This window comes from Gallinula chloropus, assembly GCF_964237585.1.
Source record: "Gallinula chloropus genome assembly, chromosome: 10".
Classification (NCBI taxonomy): Eukaryota; Metazoa; Chordata; class Aves; order Gruiformes; family Rallidae; genus Gallinula; species Gallinula chloropus.
The window spans coordinates 6,386,440-6,405,313 of NC_140095.1; the positions used below are offsets into that span (position 1 = coordinate 6,386,440).

The window sequence follows — 18,874 nt, forward strand, 5'->3', positions numbered from 1 at the left end:
ACACACTGACATGCTGACCGACACCTCAGACGATCTGCGACAAGTGAAAGATACTGTTAGGGCAAAGCAACCAACAGCTGCCTAAAAACAGATGAAGGTTATTTACCATGTTCGAGTATCAAGGGGTACAGGAGATGAGTTTTTATCGACTATTAGAACAGGTCCAGACTTTCTGGTTAAGCCCCAACTATGCCTGAAAACCTGGTGCAACTTGAGCAGAGGAACTTCCAGCTCCCCCGCTGCAGTAGGAAAGCTTCGCACTCAAAGCCCTCCCGCTCACACAAAAAGAGAGCTATTGACTCTCACAGGCTTGTTAAGGCAGCCAGCTTACGCAGACAGACAGCTCAGGCTGCCTTTTGAAAACACATGGCTGGACAGGGACCCTTCCTTTGGTTTCCTTACGAAAAAATACATGGGTAGTGGAAGGGCTGTAATAAAGCAGGTCACGACCCAGGTGTGCAGGATTTCTGCTGCTCTATCAAAGGAGAGCTTAAAGAGAAAATGACCTCAGCTGCTGGTAGGGACCTCATAGTGCTTCTTATGAAAAATGAACTGGCACGTTATCATCAGCTGAATGTGCTGCTCCCATTTATGTTGCTCCTAATTATATCAATGACTCTCTAGCAAATTAGAAGCTATAAAGTTTATCAAGATGGCACAGGAAATGGCAAACACTCCAACAGGGCGTAATTGCCGTGTTCCAAGCACACCAAACCTGCAAGTACCATAGCCCAGTTTGTCATGAGAATTGACAGGGCTGGTGATGACTCTGTGTCCCAGTGTGGCTGGCCCTGCCACAGCTGCCTGTTTGGAAGGCGAGGTGTCCTTAGCACTGCAGCGCGGAGCTGCCTCAGCCTCGTGTGAGGCCCACGGCACTCCACAGCAGCACTGGCAGGAGGCAGCGCATTTGTGTGTTTGTGGATGTGCTGAAGAAAATACCTGCTGAAGCAACCTAAACGCACATTACGTTTTTCCCTGAACTATTTAGTTGTTCCAACGTTCTGTATTTACATAGGACATCTAATCAAAAGCTCTTGAAGACATTTACAGACGTTAACGAGCCCTCTTGGTCATGTGCCAATTTTAAAACATTTTTACAATTCTGCCTAGAAGTCCCTTGGCAAAATCATCATCCACAACATCAGCAGATTAAAGCTAAATTAGATTATACCCTATTAAGACTGTTTTCCTGGTACACAGGAAGACCGACAGGCACGCTGGCAAAGCCAGGAGGCTGACAAGCAGCACCGCTATGCGCAGGCACGCTCAGGAGAGGCGTGTGAGCCGTCTCTGACACCAGCAGCAGTGGGTTTGTGCTGCTGCTGTGCTGCAGCCCGGCAGGACAGAACAAGCTCACACTGGTGCCGGGATCACGGCTGTATTTCAGCACAGCGCTGCACCAGATGGACGCACTATTGATCTGCAGCCAGCCTGGGGGCTGACATACCCACAACAGCAAACTGCACCAGCACAGCAAATCCCCATCCTTTCCAAATGCACGAGGAGAGCGAGTTATGTGAGTAAAAACAAAGTTTGGGAAATCTGGAGCCTGCGTGTGAAATCTGTTCCCAGAGATCTCTGTCAGTCAAGTCACACACGTTCGCACACCAGGCGGACACGAGCTGTAGGCCTCAGTTCATCATGGCTTAGAGTAGAATATATAGTACCATGCCAGATCCTCTGGAAAACCTGATGATACCAAAAATTGGACAAGAAACACAGCTAGTACTGGGATCAATGGGTATACAGAGCTACAGGTTTGATATTCAATTCCCCAAACACAGTCTATTGTGTTCTATTCAATGTACTGGATTGTCATCAAATCCAGTAATCATCAACTGACAACTTTGGAAGTCAACCTGAAAGCAAGCTCTTACAGCTATCAGCCATGTCAGTTCATCAGCTGGGCATCACCAGCCTACATGCCACTGCTTCAGCTCTAGAAGCGAATATGAGACACGACCTGTAGGGCTGAAGAGCTCCACCTTGGAATTCCTGCTAATGTCCTGATGACAACACAAATGTCCCACTGTGGCAGTTCATACGGCACAGATAAACCTCTTTGTCATATAATTGCTACTGCTTCATTGCTTTATTTAGCCCATGATGCAAACCAAAGCCTTTTGTGGACAGCCAGCATAAGCATGTACATAAACATGCACAGCAATTTCAGAAAGCAAACAAAACCTCTTCTAAGGGTGCACACATACAGACATCAACAACCCCAGCCCTGAATATTGGTATTTGCTAGTTGCATTTGCACATATGTGTTGGGAAGTGCAAACAGAGGTCACAAATGGAATTTCTAATTGCATCACCACATTTTTTCTGTGAACATGAAAATACACTTCACTCTCTGCCTCAGTTGCTTGTTATATGAAAATGAGCTATGCACTTGCTTGGAAGATTTTAGGAATACGTTTACAAATAAAAGCCACATGTAAAGTCAGCTCACAAAAATCATATACATAGCTGATGGCTGAATAGGTCACACGTGGCGCTATGGGAGTCAACAGAAACCACAGGAATTCAAGGAAGACTTCCTATTGATTTCAAAAGGATGGGGATTAGATTTAGGCAGAACAGGACGTGACAGCGAGCTTCCTCCTGTGCTGAGGGTAGAGAACACATCCCCATCTCCCCGAGCAATTCTTCATCTGGATGCAGAAAGGTCAGCCTTCCCTGTCTGGTTTGATGATTGAAAAATATTTTTGAATTTCTTAAAATATTTCTGTTTAACAGAGAAAGCATTATTCTGTTCATGCAGTATTTCCACTCACACTATATCAGATGAGGGGCTCAGGTTTTGCCCCTAATAAATGAAGGTTTCCAATAATTCACCAACGAATGTATATTCATCCTAAGAACCCTAAGTCAGTGCTGAATTAATATATTCCTTAAACACAAATTTCAGGGATAACTCTAGTGGATAGCCATTGTACAGATGACTTACTAGCATGGCTATTTCATTGATATTTAAATGTTAACCATAATGAAGGCAATAAAACATCTATGATAACAGCAATTATTTCAGGACAAATAAGGCCAAACACTGCAAAGGGCACTAACTGACAGCGAATGGGCTGCGTTACAGCCTGGTCGTAGCCGCGGGAGTTTAACCCTGCTGCTCTGGCTGTGCAGAGCACACAGCTCCCGTGCAGTAAGAGCTCTTTGCCTTTCTAGTGGGGATGTTTTCAGGTAGAGGTGTGCTCTAGAGGCGTTTGCAAAGCTTTCTGTCATGGACGTGAAGCCTTCCCAGCAATGATTCCTAGGAGTGCATGTCCTGACAGGGGTAAGCACACAACACAGCTGCATTTTAACATGTGAAGGGCAAAAATAAACGTGCTCCAGTCAACTGCCAGCTGCTTCAAGGCCCCGGTCTCATTTTGATCCAATTAAGAATCTTCTGACTCCTCCAACATCATATGGGGAAACTTGAATTCTGCTAGTTTTTTCCCAGCCTTATGCCATCTCCATCTTCCAGAGCCCAATATACCCTCGTCCCTTGAAAAAGCACTGTCCTCTCATTTAGAAGTCCTCTCCCTGTAAACTACTCGCATCCAAACTGCTGAATCAGGAAACTGAGGTTACAGACAATATTATTTATGCCAGGAAACTTCCCACCTTGGGCCATGATCCTTGTCAGATTTTGCCAGCTAAGCAGAAGCAGACTGCAGCAGTCCTAAGGATCCTCCAAGGACTACTTGGAAGATGCAGAACGTGGGATCAGCAATCTTCGAGGTGGTACATCCTCCACCGGTATGAACTGTCATAGTCCCATTGACTTCAATTTACAACCCCAGAGGAACTGCTCCACTAACTCACTCCTCTGCCAGTTGCCCAAACTGGTTAGAGGCACGCATGGAGCTGCATCATTCCTCCTGAAGAATAAAGCTGATTTATAGCTCCTACTAATCACATATTTTTTTTTTTTTGAAAGGAAAGAATGCTCAGTCTGCAATCCTGTCACGATTCGAAAACAATTACCTATCTCCTTCTTCAAACCCCTTGTTCAAATTTAACTACATGCAGTCGCATTCCTGGTCTATTCCAGCTTGCTCCAAATTCATGTACACCACTGTTGTAGTTCCCTGACGGAGAGCTGTTAATTCCAGACTCAATGTAATTACATTAATATCATTAACCTGCAGAAATTACCGTCATGTGTGTTTTTTTAAAATAATATTTATGCAGTATTCTTTTCCGTTTTCTCCATCCTCTTGAATAGGAATACAGGCATTTAAGACTGAAGAAGAGCCAGAAAAAAAATTATACTCTAAAAATTATACATTAGAAAAAAAAAGAAAAATCACACAACTTTCACAGAAGATACTTTTTTGGGGGAAAAAAATAAAGGAAGGGATTTAAATTTTGCACCTTACTAATAATGCAAGTATTTTATTTTAAAAACTCAGGAACTAAGCACCCCTTCATGTTTCTCAGACTCATGCAGAGAGCAGAAATCCCAGGCTGTCAAATCAACAGTCAAACACTCTGAATTCTGTAAAATACAGAGTACACAAAGATTTTGCTTTTCTTACTTGGAATTCAAGTAATTATATAATTAAAAGCATACGATGAACATTAGAATGTCTGGTGACTTATTAATCTGAAATAACAAGACTTCCATTACAACCTATCTACCCACTCTGTTCCAGTAAAGCACTAGACATGAAGGAAAAGGCTCTTTTGGTAACAATGCCAGAAAAAGTTAAGCAACAGAACTACCTAAGCATTAACTATTGCATTTCTTCAATTAGTACTTCAGGAAGTACACTGTAAAGCAGTAACTGCCTTAATGTTTCCCAGTCGTATTTCATGTGGTAAATCCATAGGAGGGTTGGGTTTTTTTCTTCAACACGTAACCCTGTTTGATGACAGTTACCACCTGCTACCTCCTGGCTTAAAAAAAAAGTTATGGTATCCTGTTTTATCACTGGCAAAGGAAAGACCACCACACAAATGTCCTTTTATCTGAGTACACGGCATTTCCATAATGCACACAGGTTAGTAGCTGTGCATCAGTACTACATCCACAGTGATGCTTCCTTCTTGTTTACAATTTGAATGGATTAAAATGAAAGGGGAAGGGGTGAGCTCGTCACACGCTGAAGACATCCTTTGTTTTTTGATGGTAACAGAGATTGATTTTCTTTCACATTCCATTTCTGCAGCTGATTAGCACAAAGAGCTAATCAAATTGAGAAATTATATGGTAGATTAGATTTTTGATTAACACTTTTCCCCAAGCCTTAATAAGCATCTACCATGTTACCAGAGGTCTGCTCCACTGGCCAGTCAGGTTTCTGATGTATGCCAGGCTGCTTCTGTGTCACATTTGGCTGACCACGGGATGCTGTAGCATTTGCAAAATTCTCAGTTAGAAGGAAATATTCAGGCACATTTACTGAAAGGTGGAGGGAGAAAGAGATCTGAAAAGACACCAGCTCATTTGTTACATTTCTAGGTTTGAATGCTGTTTGGGTACTGGAGATTCTTTACAGGCTTCTGACACAGACAATTCTATACACAGGATAGCAGGAATCCTGCAAACCACCATCCTCCTCAGGCAGCACATACTTCTATGTGTCTGTGGGCTTCACCTGGAGTTAAACACTGATGTTCATTTCCTTTTTCTGTGCAAAACTCTCGAAATACACAGTGGAAGGAGCAAGGTGCTGAGCTACCTCATTCTGTGATACAGCTCGATTTTGAAAGCAAGACTTGGAAACAGAGCAAAAAGGCAAATGGGGAAGGCTGGGGGGGGAGCAGCCGTCTCAGGCGCTGCAGCACTGGTAGCGCTAACAAGTCTAACATTTCCTTCTGTCTCCTTCAATTACACCCCTCCTCTGTCACAGGCCGCTCGTCGGCTGTGTATGTAATCCGTGTGTTGTGTGTCCATAACACCATGTAATTGGGCCTAATGCAAGATTATTATCTGTGCGCATGCAACAGAGAGCTACAAATGGTGCATCTGCAGGCTTGTAACAGTCCCCAGAGTGAATTACTGTCATACTCCCCCATTACTGCTTCTCCCACAACTGCCGCAGATTCCAGGCTTCCTATCCCCAGTGCAACTATACATCCAGTAAATGAGACTGGAAAATTTATTAAGACTTAACCAAGGCAGCTCCGAGCATAATGAAGCCTCTGATGTAAATAGTTTCCTTGATATGCTACTTCTGTTCAGAAGCGGGTAAACTGATGCCAACATAAAGACTGAGCAGCTCACCCCAAGCTGCCAGCAGAGCTCAGAAGGGGACACAGCAGTCCAGCCCCGGACGTGACAGAAAGACAACTCCAAGACCCCAAAGGTTTGGGCAGGGGGCCAGAAACAGAGTGCTGGTAAATAAAATTATATGAAGGAATCTTTTTCACAGCGTACACGTGGACTGAAACTGTTGAACACCTGCAAGATCAGACATCTCCATCAGTATGTATGCACATAAAGGGGAGGATCCTGGGGTCTGTCTGAAATGTTGAGATGAAACATGCACTTGGGTGACTGCATTAACTGACCACTCACAGTGACAGAACCTTCGACTTCTATGGTAGCAGACTGCTTCTCAGGCCTCTCTCCAACTACAGAAATTGTCATTGCAAAGGGAAAAGAAGTTCTCTCTTCCTTGTATTCGACAGGGGTTAAGCAAAGCAGGAACAGGTTTAAATTTCAGAAAGGGGAATTTTGATTAGCTGCAGGGGAAATGTTTCTTGCAATAAGAACAGGAAAATTACAGCAAGGAGCTGCTGCAGAGTGTGCAGCCAGCAGCAGCGGAAACCTGTCATAACACTAAACAAATCCCTGTCAGGAACGGATTGGATGGTCCTGTCATAGGGTGGGAACAGAGATGACAACTTCAGACCCCTCCCAGCCCCTAAGTACCACCTAATGTAACTAATGGCAGGGACATTCCACCAACTCATGAAAGTGAATCTAAATCTATTTTTAGTACTAAAACCAAGACTTGAATTTTATACATTGCCATAATTAATGTTTGTAATTAACTTTGAGACTGTAGGGTAAAAGGAGCTATATTTTCAATAGTTGCAAGGCAGAGCTATTTTTCACAAAGGTCAGAAGGAATTTGCATTAAATTAAATATTTAGTGCTTTCCGTGGCCTCTGACGAAGCAGCAAAGCGGCTTGGGTACTCCATCCTCAGCTCTGAGCATGATCCTCACCCTCACCTTTCAAGGGATGCAAGATATGCTCATCAATCAAGGTCCAAAACTCAACTGGACCTCTTTGGAGTTTCGGTGAGTCCTCAGTGCCTCTTGTACTCAATCCCTTGATCTCCCCACAGATTAAGGTAAAGCCTGTAACTACCACATGGGCACGTAATGAAAACAAATGATGCTGCACTGATTAATCCTTTACTCTGAACTGTTAGAAAACATACTGATCTCACAAGGCGCCTTATCCGCTGACATGGAGCAGCACAGCTCCGATCTGACACCTCAAATTAGAAGTAAAAGCACTAACAGCTGGGGTTTTGTCTCAATATTTGTACCCAAATCTAAAATGAGTTGGGACTATGTAAATGCTATTTTGAAACCCAATGTTAACCCAGGCAAATAATCTTCTAAACAGTCTCCAGGTGACATATAAAATCTTCTGAAATAAATAAAAACAACTAGCTGCCAGGCCGTGGGGTTTGTTCCAGTATCAGCCTTTCGCCAATGTGTTCACGAATGTTCTCACCCGAGCACTGCAAGAGGCTGTGGCATTGTTAACTTGGGAAGCTGACATCAGAAATACGACTAGTCTCAAGGGTTCAGAAGAAAGAAAATGTTCCTTTTAGAAATGTATGAACAAATAAAATAAAATAACCTTAGTATGGAATTATGCACAAAATTGCCAGCACTGTTTACTGCTACAATTGCCTGATTCTTCCCATTCTGTGGCTGATTTTAATTTGCATATAACTGTCAGATTTTAACTATTTAAGCTTATTATAAAGGCCAGATGTTTATGGCAGATTCTTTTTTTTTCCCTTGAAGGAGTAAGATTATTTTCAAAAACATTAGGCTTTGGGGAAACTGGATTATTATAATAACAAATTCTTTGTTTAAAATGCCTGTTTTGTCACCTGGCAAGAAGCAGGGCGATCACATTTGCCTACAGTGATAACTTTAGGGCATATTAACCAAAGTGCTATAATTGCTGCATTAACCATCCCTAGGGACTGGCTGTGCCTTGGCTGGAGTCCCTGGGCCTGGCGAGGGCGGGAGCTGAGGCTAGGAGTGGAGGAGAGGGAAAGACAGGACCTACAGCTAAGAGAACGCTTGGGCAAGCTATCTGGGTACAGAGATTGGGGCTAGGAATCAGTGCAAATGGGTAAAAGAGGCCAGAAAACAATTGTATGCATCTGTGGAATCAAAGATTGTACTGTCATTTGTATACAAGTGGGAGAAAAATAAAGGATTCCAGCGGTGACTGATGCTGAAACCTTTCCTGTATTACCTTTAGGCCTGCATGGACATGTGCACACATGTATCATTATGCCTGAATTTTCTTACTTACACCAACACACAAATAAGTAAAATCTGTTAAAACAAGATAAAGCAGAAAAACAGAATAAAATGGAACAAAAAAGGTTAAAGCAAGTTAAGGTAAAATAAAACATAAAAAAGGTTACACAGAGAATAAGGGTACACAGTTCATTTAGGATGTGGGCTCTGTTAGTTGTTAAGTCAAGAATGCCGCTCTCATGGTCTCACATGAAGCGTTTTACCACGTCCCCTTAAAGAAGCCGCTCTTTCTATCCATGGGAAGTCATACCAAGGAAATCACCTCTATTAGCTACACAAAATACAGGTACCAGTTGCATCCCCCAATTCTTTCTAATGCCTATGCCCAGTGAGAGTTGAAAAAGCTTTATTTTAGCAAAATTTCAATCAGCTTTTCAATCTTTTACATGGCATTTGAATTATAGGCAGAAAATACAAATTCAATTTGAATAGAAATTTTAGCTATAAAAGCATTGGTGCAGACAAAAGAACGGAGGCTGAAATTATTCTGCCACTGCTTTATTTTAAATTAAGAATTCTCCAATGAGTTCTTTTTCTAAACTCAAAGATGGCACGGGAAATGCTGCCTTTACGTGCTCTTGAATCAAGAAATTTTTTCAATTCTTTGCCCAAAGGCTACACAAATTGCAGCTGACTACATTGGGAATGACTGCTGTGGCTCTAAGTCCCAATTACATCCATAATTTTCTGTAAGTATTTGGACTCAGAGGAAAAAAAAAGCATTTCTGCAAACACTGACTGAAGGTTTTACATCATCGGGGGGGTATTGATGTTTTGCTATGGTACCCAGTTTCCATGGCTGAAATTACTGTGTAGAACCACTGGGAACAAGCCCAATTATCATAATACCCAGACCAACGTCCAGTGAAGTCAGTGCTAATCCTGTTGCTGATTTCAGCCAGGAGTGAATCTGGTCTCTGCAATCTATTTATTTAGGTGCAGATTTTCACAGGACCTGCAGCAATCAAAAATATAATTGTATCCAACTTCAATTCACCTACATTTTGCTCTGTAGATTAATTTAAAAATATCTTTTTCAATTAATTAATTAATATGATAATATTAATAATAGAATTATATTGCTTTCATATAAAGCAATTGTTAAATACTTCTGGGTTTTTAGGTTATAGAGAGATCTCTTTTACTAAATACAGCTCTTGGTGTTACCCACCTGCATGCATGTCAGGTACTGTAGTTTATGGATTCTGAGCTACACCTGCCAAAATCAATGGAAACTGGATTGGGTTCTCAACATGCGCAGAGGTCTGAAAGCCTACCAGAGAGTATTTGTGGAAAGGATGAAAAAGAATCAACAATACAGAGCCAGATCATATAAACCTTAGGTTTGATGCATCAGGACTTCAGCAAAATAAAATGGTTTCTCAGGTTCCTACCTGAACTGCTTTTTCTGTTCAGTCCTTTCTGAAGCTAAAGCAGTCTTATGAACATAATCCAATTCCAACTGACACAGCCTGATTCTCTGATTTGAAAGAAGAAAACTACTTTTGACCTTAGTTTGGGCTGAAGGCATTTAATGATGAAGATTTCCAAAGCAAAAGATTTCAGCATTCAGTCAGTTGAGTGCTGTAGTTTCCTTACAGCACTCAACCAAAAGAAATTCTAAAGAAACTGATTAAATTCAGATTAAAAAGGAACAGTAACATTCTTCAAAACCATGTTTTAATTTGTCCCATTCTGAATACACTGCAACCTTAACATTCTAACCTTGTGGGCAAAGCCCCTATTTTGATAGGCTTCCCTACCCAAATAATGCATCCTTTAATACTTGTCCATGTAACACACTCAGGGATGGAAAAGTCCTTCCAAGTTGCAGATAAAAATTAGTTGTCTTTTTAGAGCTAGAGAAAGCGACCAAAACTACACCTCTGCACCCATTGTAAGGGGTGATGTGACAATATTCAATCTCTTTGGGACAGTCATTGCGCCAGCCTGTTGCCACCTCTTCATCAGCTGCCGCAATGCGGCACTGTCTGCGGGACTGCGGGTCCTGCTCCTCCCATGCTGACCACTGGGACCACAGGAGGCACCAGCTCCAAACCCCCACATCTCTGGCAGACAGCTCTTGGGGAGCACAAATACAACACTGAAGGGACATGGCACTAACAGCAGTCTAGCCTGAGTGTCTGGGTGCCAGTGCAAAAGGTTTTACAAAATCCTTTCAGGAGGCATCCATGGAGAGCCTGCTGCCAGAACCCCAGGTTCCTGTTTCCCTCCAATGGCAGACCTACCAGGTCCTGCAGGTGAAAGTGTGCTCCTTGCTCCTCCTGGTTTCAGGAGCGAGTGCCTCAGCTGCCTCTCAGCTCCCAAGACCATTATGATTCCCACTGGGAAATCATAAAGAGATCTTTCCCATCTCCGGCAGCATGACAATGGGCACGGTACAGCATGGAAATGCAAAGGCAATTCTCTACTTTTGACAGCAGAAGGGAAAGAAGCAAATCTTTTAAAGAAGGAACTTCACCTTTACTGCCAAAAGCACCTCCCCAAGATACAAGAGACACAGACCACATTCATGGAGTAATTCCATATGCAAACAGTACGCGATGCCCCTACCTGCAATTCATACATGCCAGAAATTAAGGATAACATAATTCCGCGTGGATGAAATAGGGAACGTGTGATATGCACATTCTGTGAATTTAAACATCCATGTATGAACAGTTTTAAGGAAAAGTTACATTTATAGAGGAAAGAAATGTTTTGAAAGAACAAAGACAACACGTAGTTCCTAGACAAGGGCAATTACATGTTTCCTGGTGAAGCTGGAAAGGGATCTGCTTTCCATCAGGAATTAAACATTGAGTTTTTCTTTTAATAATACATTAGGCAGTGCTTGTGTGCATCACACAAGAGTAAGGTCAATATGTTTAAAACCACCTATCTTTCCAATTTTTACATTTCTCCCAAACACCACCTGCCCATGAGGAGCAGCACTACCCGCTTATATTCATGCACACGGATGCAACACAGCTAAGAAACCGCAACAATCTGAATAGCAAATACTCACAGTGTTTCATCTGCCTTCAGTCCACAGAGTGAAATGGAGAAAAATAAAATACACACAGAAAAAAGTTCGAAGCACTCGTGATCTGGTCAGGAATGTTCTACAAGAGCAAGAAGTAGCTAAATAAAAGGAGTCAACTGTTCTCCATACGCGGCTGTTTGTCTGTGATATCGGCATGCATGCGAAATAAAATAGAACTGCCATTGTGGATGGTCTGTCCTGTTTCAGCCTAAGTATCAGCTGTAGTGCCTCACCTGGTTTCTAACGCCCTGGCTGTGGATGGGGAGATGGGGTGTCTCGCAGATAAAATGGATCCAACCCTTTTAAGACATCAGTGAAATTGCCCAAGGAGCCAGTAAGAAGCTCGGGTGCTCGCGGAGTGGACTACCCCCCTCCCCAGAGCCCGCCCAGCCCGCAACCGCCTTTTGCACCAACGAGGGCTTCTCAGGGGCCTTCAAGCACCGTCGCAGAGATGCTGCATTGCGGCAATTTATCGATCACGGTAGCCATGTCCAAAGCTGAAAGCCATGAAGAAGATCTGCTTTCCCGCCCTCCCTTCTCCCCAAAAACGCACTTTTGGTGACAGACACAATCTGAGATTCTAACGGCAAAAGATGTAAAAGCAAATCTAAATCATCAACCTGTCGAACAAAGACCTTGGCCAGTATGTGCTCCCACATCCTGCCATCAACCTGTCTTCCATAATGCTCTTTTCTATTTTGTCCTCAAATAAAAACCAATCTCAGCCAGAGTCTGGCACTTGCAAACCACAGCAAACCACACCACCTAGTACCATGAAGAGGTATGCAAGCAATTTCTAAAAATTAACGGCACTACTGTCCTTGTTTCCTTCGATGAGTTTATGTAGCCACCCCACTTGATGCTCTTTCAACTGACCAAGCTATTTTCTGAGGCACCTCTGAAAATACTCAAGAGCAGCACAGTATGTCACAGGCACGGTTTCTGGATGACCGTACAGCATTGTGAAATTTGTTTCTAGGGATCGGCAGAAGTCCTCAGCGTGGCCATCAATACTCGTTCATACTAAAACAAGGCATTCAGGTTTTCACCCCAAAGCAGAAACTTAAGAAAGGTAACTCTACTTCCAAGGTATCAAACCAGTTAACATGAAATTGCTGCATTTACGGTAACTAAATTAACATAGAAATTGTGATTATTTGGCTTCACATTACTGTGTAACTGTTTCATACTTCCATACCACAGCTCTTAAATTTTCTTTTTCTTAAGCACAAAATTGGATACACAAAGTCTATTTTACACTAATCATGTGGTTTTCTTTTTTAAAGATCTAAAGATTATTTTCCCTGATTTAACCATAACATACATGCCCTTTTCATCACACAGGCTTACACATACATATTTACATTGCAGGCATAATCTCGTGAACAGCAGGAAAAGATGACACCACTTGATTTTTAGATCATAAGAAGCTTTTACCTATGCATTATTTTCAGGTGCAGATGTAATTACCAACTTCACTTGCAAGCTATCTCCATATTACTGTTTTGATTTTTACTTTACTTCAGATAGAATGTTGGTGTCCCAGCTACAAAGACTGGATAATGCTAACAATAAGAAATGCATGGTACCCTGATCCCAACAGCTACAGCTTAAGGTTAAATATCAGACACAATGCTCGAAGTGGCAGACCAAGAATTCTGGTGCAAAGAGCTCCCATGCCAATTTTACCCTCTTTCCAGAGAAACGAGGCTTTTGAGTCCTCTCTTGTATAGAGGCTGGCTACAGCGCAGAGCCTTTGTCTGCGTTGTTCTATCAGCACAACAGAGGGACAAACACACCCTCTGAAAAAACATTTGTACCCCTACAGTCATACACAATACCTTTAATTGCACCCAGAAAGAAGAGAAGGTAGCCATCACTTGTTTTGAAATCATTATTTTTTTAGTCAGGTGGTAAGCAACCCCTAAGTGAGCAGGAGTTCCCTCATTCACCTGCAGTTTTGGACCCCCAGAAAGGCTGAGGATGTGCTGGTATATTTGTTAGTGGTATCACAGAACTGTGAGCCGCAGAGTCATGCTGCCTCCTCTCCTGGCCAAAGAGACCTTACTAATTCTGATAGGATTGCACCAGCTACTGTAGCATCGTCACCTGGCTGCTTTGGGGAGTCATACAAACAATGAATTGCAAGTTATGGCATAAAATGACTACTCATCCACCTCAAACTTGTTCCTTTCTCTCAGAACTCTGTCATCACTTCAACTTTATCTGTGGGGGCTTTGATTCCCAGAGTACTCTTCAGCTCAGCTCTTGGTTAAGGTGTTGAGCTGCACATCTGCATTAAATATACAGTGGAGTGTCCTCTGGATTAAGTCGTTCACATTCATTTGACTTTCAGCAGTCAAAATGCTTGTTCTACATCTTTTATATTACTGACGAAGAAACTATATTAGTCAAAGGGGAGGGAGGGCAGGTCACAAGATGAGCAGAGCATGCAAATGAAACAATTAATATCATGGGAGAGAAGGTTTGCCAGAAATCTCTTTCTCTCCTGGACTTCTGACTTTGGAGTCTCTCGGAGCAGACTGCAGCACCAATAAAGGGCTTATACTACACAAGCCATAAAACTGGGCTTCCTCAAAAACATATTGGTCAGTGATTCATGAAACTAATAATTCTAACCTGGCACTGCTCTTATCTTGGTAAATTCTGCAGCCTGCATGGCTCCAGGCTATTCTTATAGGGAAAAAATTCTCCAACCTAATGGGAGCAGGAAGGGAGAATGAGCTCGGCGTTCGACTACTACATATGCTCCAGGAGGGGAAAAATCCATCTTTTCTAAATATGTAATATAATTAGGCATCCGCACTGAGGATTGATAGAAATGCTCATCAATTTGCTGGGACATGCCTGGAATACTGCAGGATTAGCAAAATCATTGATCAATGAATTTATGCAAATATATTCTCCCCATAAAGAGAGAGTTACATTACAGCACCAGTGATTTTCAGAGGCCCTCTCCTGCCCGCTCCTATTTTACCTCAGCTGCTCTTTGATATAAAGCCTGTCAACCACGGTGCCATCTGGATAGTGTTCCTTTCACTATGCCGGACTTCCAACCTCACATTTTGTAGTATGTTATAACAGAGGTTATCTCAGATTTCACTTCCATATCTTGAGCAATGACACCAGGTCTCTCATAAACATGTATCAGCAAATAAAAACTGTCCTTATCAAGCAACCATGAGAGCACCCCATCTTTCCTCCATCAATTCTTTATGCTAATTACAACTCTCGTTTCACTAGGGTCCGCTGAGGGTGCAGTACTTTTGCAAAGTTCTCCAGAAAAAGGCATTTCTGTAGTTAAGCTTATCTCCAACTGATTTATATAACAGAAACCTTGTAAGAATGACAGCCAGGTTCTTCAAGAGCATCACTTCTTCCCTTAAAGGCCTGAAGCGAGACAGGAGGCAGGAAGAATGGGAAGGGTATCAACTACAGCACAGTCTAATAAGTAATGGAGGAAAAAAAATTGGAAGTGATCATTCTTCCACTGATAGCTCTGTACACTGGGCACACCATTTCTCAATTGCCAAACTAACTTCTGCTCTTCCTCTGACATAATCTGATTGCCCATGACACAAGCTCTGCACAGAAAACTGAGGGTACTCTCCAAAAAGCCAACCTCCTTGTTTTTCACCCAATTTCACCTAGCTGGTAGATACTTCAATTACTCATGTGCTGCCAATGGTTAGTCCCTTCAGTTTTCTTTCTATGACACATAGGGTGTACATGCTGACTGGTGAAATGACTAAAGGTATTAATTTTATTAATTTGCATACATTTGGGTTAACATGTAGTCTTGGGTAAAAACAAACAAACAAAAGCCAGTCATTTTCATTTTACTGTACTCGAGCCTGAGAAACTAAAATGTACAACATTTAAATAGAAATCTCATTTTCATTACTGCATTTAGGTATTTTGATATCAGTTATAGGAAAACAATTTACAGACTTCAAATTTGATCCTGATTACCCCAACCAACCATAATTTCCAGCAAAATAGAGAAGGAAATCACATTTGCGTGGCATTTTCAGGCTTTCATTAAGCAATGACATCTCATATATTTAGAATTATGTCATGACTTTCACTCCCTGTCTCTCCAGGTTGGGAAAGCAAATAAACATCTCCTATCTAGTTAAGACATGCCCAGAATAGCATTATCCAGAGAAGTAAAACTGGCTATATAACAACATTCAGTATAACAGAAGACCACCCTAGGAACAATTAAATCCTGGCTGTAGCACAAAATAATGATTTACATTCAAAAAAGTTCCTTAAAGTTTGCTAGAACAAAAGGTAGTGTGTGTTACAAGCACGCTCATCCATGACATCTGCATCAGAAAGAAACCGTGCAGATTACTACATTCTTAATGAAACAGAACCCTTTATAACAGGAGTGTATTGGACTGAAAAAGGGAAAGTGTGAGTAATGCTATTCCCCTTGTAAAATGCCTGTGATGACTGGATGTGGCAGTGGCAGAAGAAATGGGGATGCAGACCACCACTGGTCTGGCAGATCACGCAGTGCCCTGCTGAACACGACTCGGTGCCGAATTGGAGCTGGAAAGCTCCAGTGTGTGACACTTGTGGGTGCTTGTCATGGAGCAGGGAGAGCGAGGCACCAATGCTTGGAGAGAAAAGGTTCCACATACAAACCCTGATAGAATAATTTTAATTTCTAAGATTTTGGGGATGGAAGGCTGGTATGTTTTCATTTATGTTTAGGTTTAACACTCTGAAAAAATACCTTTACTGTTCAGATCAAGTATTTAGGGCTCATTTAGTATTGGAATGACAACTTCAAATTGCTGTGAATATTTGGGTGACCACACTTGCCCTTCTTCAGTAATACCTGTGAGTGAATGATCACGATTTTCCACACTAAAGGACCCAGCCTGGAATGGCAGATTCTTGCGTGCGCAGTTTGTTGCTACAGACTGAAGGGCAGAGTCAGTGCTCATTCATTTCAATAAGCAGATGAAGCTCAGGAAAGAGAATTTTCAGGCTCAGAGATATTAAATGAAAGACCTACAAATATTAACATGGCTAACAGCAAACCAGCCCCCACATCGCTCTGTACTAGCGCTGTATAGCAAGAACTCATTTACCTCCTTTAATAGAATACTATCCCCAGACCTCCCAGGATTAGCTCTTGATTTTGGGTTTGGGAATTTTGTTTTATATTTTTACAGAAAATCTGCAATGAACAAAATGCGTTCAAGCACCAGTCCCTCTGGCTACCATTATAAAGTAGGAAGAAGAACAGCTTTTACAATATAAACCAAGGAAAACACTCCACCTAAGCTGCCAACAGTGACTCATAATTCTCTTCGTCCTGTCCACATGGCACAAACTGCCATGTCACCAAGCAGCTTTCCAGCTACCCCAATGAGGCAAAACAATAATAAATACGTAATTTAAAGTGGGGTTTTTTTTTCTAAACTGACTTCTGTGTCATACTGAGAACTAGATCCGAAACCCACAAGTATTGTCCAGCACTTCCAGTCCAATGATAAAAGCACACTCATCCACTCAATTACCAGTTTGTCCAGGCTTGTTGAACCACCTGGAAATTATTTCCTTTTCTTCATGCATCCTAAGAGACCGAAGGTGAAAAATCTAATCCCTGAAAGAGTTTTATCTCCTACTCTTCATAACTGTGGATACTTGGAAGTAAAGCTATGGACTAATTTCTAATCTCAAAAGGATATGAACATTGTGCTGCCACACACCATAAGGAATACCAGACAATTATTTTTAAGAATTCTTTGGGGGTTTTTTAATAATCTTTAAACGTGCTTACAGCTACAGTAATACATATTTCTCAATAACACAGTTATTGCCAGGTATTGCCGCAGGACATAACGAAAAATTAAGCAGAGCAGAAAACCTTCTTCTATTAAAAATGACACATCAGTTAGTGAAACTTTCACATCAATTTTCTTCAAGTTTTCTGCACATTTCTGTTCCAACAGGTCATAAGTTATCTAATAACTTTTCCCTTCCCTTTACAAATACATCCCCCTTTTACATTTTATACTGTTTCAGTGGTCGGGCACATCTTTAAGTGCCAGTGCAAGAGCAAACCCACTGAAATATGCTTTAGCCTTTTACAAAAAGGGGGAAAGGAAGTGTGTCAACAAGAAAAATCCCTATTTTCTCAGCAGATTAAAACCAAAACCTTTATGGGCAGCAGTACGGGAAATGTGATGCAAAAATGAACAAAACCCAGCCCCTGTACAAAACCACCACAACAGGAGGTTTAAATAAGCATGTCAGTTCTGCATGTAATTTCTCAGACGTTATCTTCACCTTGCTGCAGGCACAAAGACAATCAACAGAAGGCACGGAAGCACTTGATACTCAACACTGCCACAGCTTTTTAACCCAAAACTCAGTCACCAGCAGCACTTGGCACCTGCATTGCAATCTGCATAGTTCAGCTCACAGGATCAGGGACACCTTTTGGGGCATTCAAAACACAGAAGCTCATAAGCAAAGAAGTGATCGAAAGGTGGTGTTTGTGCTGGGAGCCTTGGTCTGGTCCAGGCTTTGGCTGAAGTTCACAGTCCATTACACCCCATCCAGTACTGAAATTAGCCACAAATTTCCCTCATTTTCATCTCTGCCTCTGTGCTGTTTGTTGGTATAGGAACGTATTTGTAACACAGAGAAAGAAAATTAGAGTAGTAAATGAAAACAGCAGAAATAAGTAACCTGGAATGATGGAGTGCTCTTCATTTGAAGGATAACTGCCCAACTTCCCTCTGTTCTTGCATACACCAAATCACCACATGTTGTTCAAGGAGTTCAAGGTGAATGAAAAGTGCAATGCAGAAACCAAAGTGCTTTTAAAGAAAGTGTTCTTAATTTTGTTTTTCTGGGGGTAATGTTAAGCATTTGTCTCTGCTTCGAGTTGTCTGTAGAATTTAAAATTCTGTAGACAGGTGGGTGTGCAGAGAAGAGATGCAGAACTGTAACTGTTTGCTATCAGAAAGGTCACAAGATTTCAGTAAGATAAAGGAGGAGTACATTATTTGGTACCCTTGCAAACTGTTCAAATAGATTATTAGATTAATTTCTGACAGAATAATTACATATTTTCTATATTTGCATTACAGGTTAAAATATATTTGCATAAAATGCATAGCAGGTCTGAAATGCTGCAATTTGGTTTCACTTGTTAATATTCTTTGATGGTTCAAACTGCTTTAATTTTTTTACCATTTATCACCGTTTTACAACTGAAGATAATGATACTCTCCAGGGCATTAAG

At 41.7% G+C, this 18,874-nt stretch overlaps 1 protein-coding gene across 1 annotated transcript in view; it reads right to left on the reverse strand.

Annotated features, from left to right (window-relative positions):
- Positions 1-18,874, reverse strand: part of SLIT3 (slit guidance ligand 3) — a gene marked incomplete at its 5' end in the record, with an annotated part of 502,705 nt that overhangs the window by 199,848 nt on the left and 283,983 nt on the right. The gene's annotated exons all lie outside the window — the stretch shown is intronic.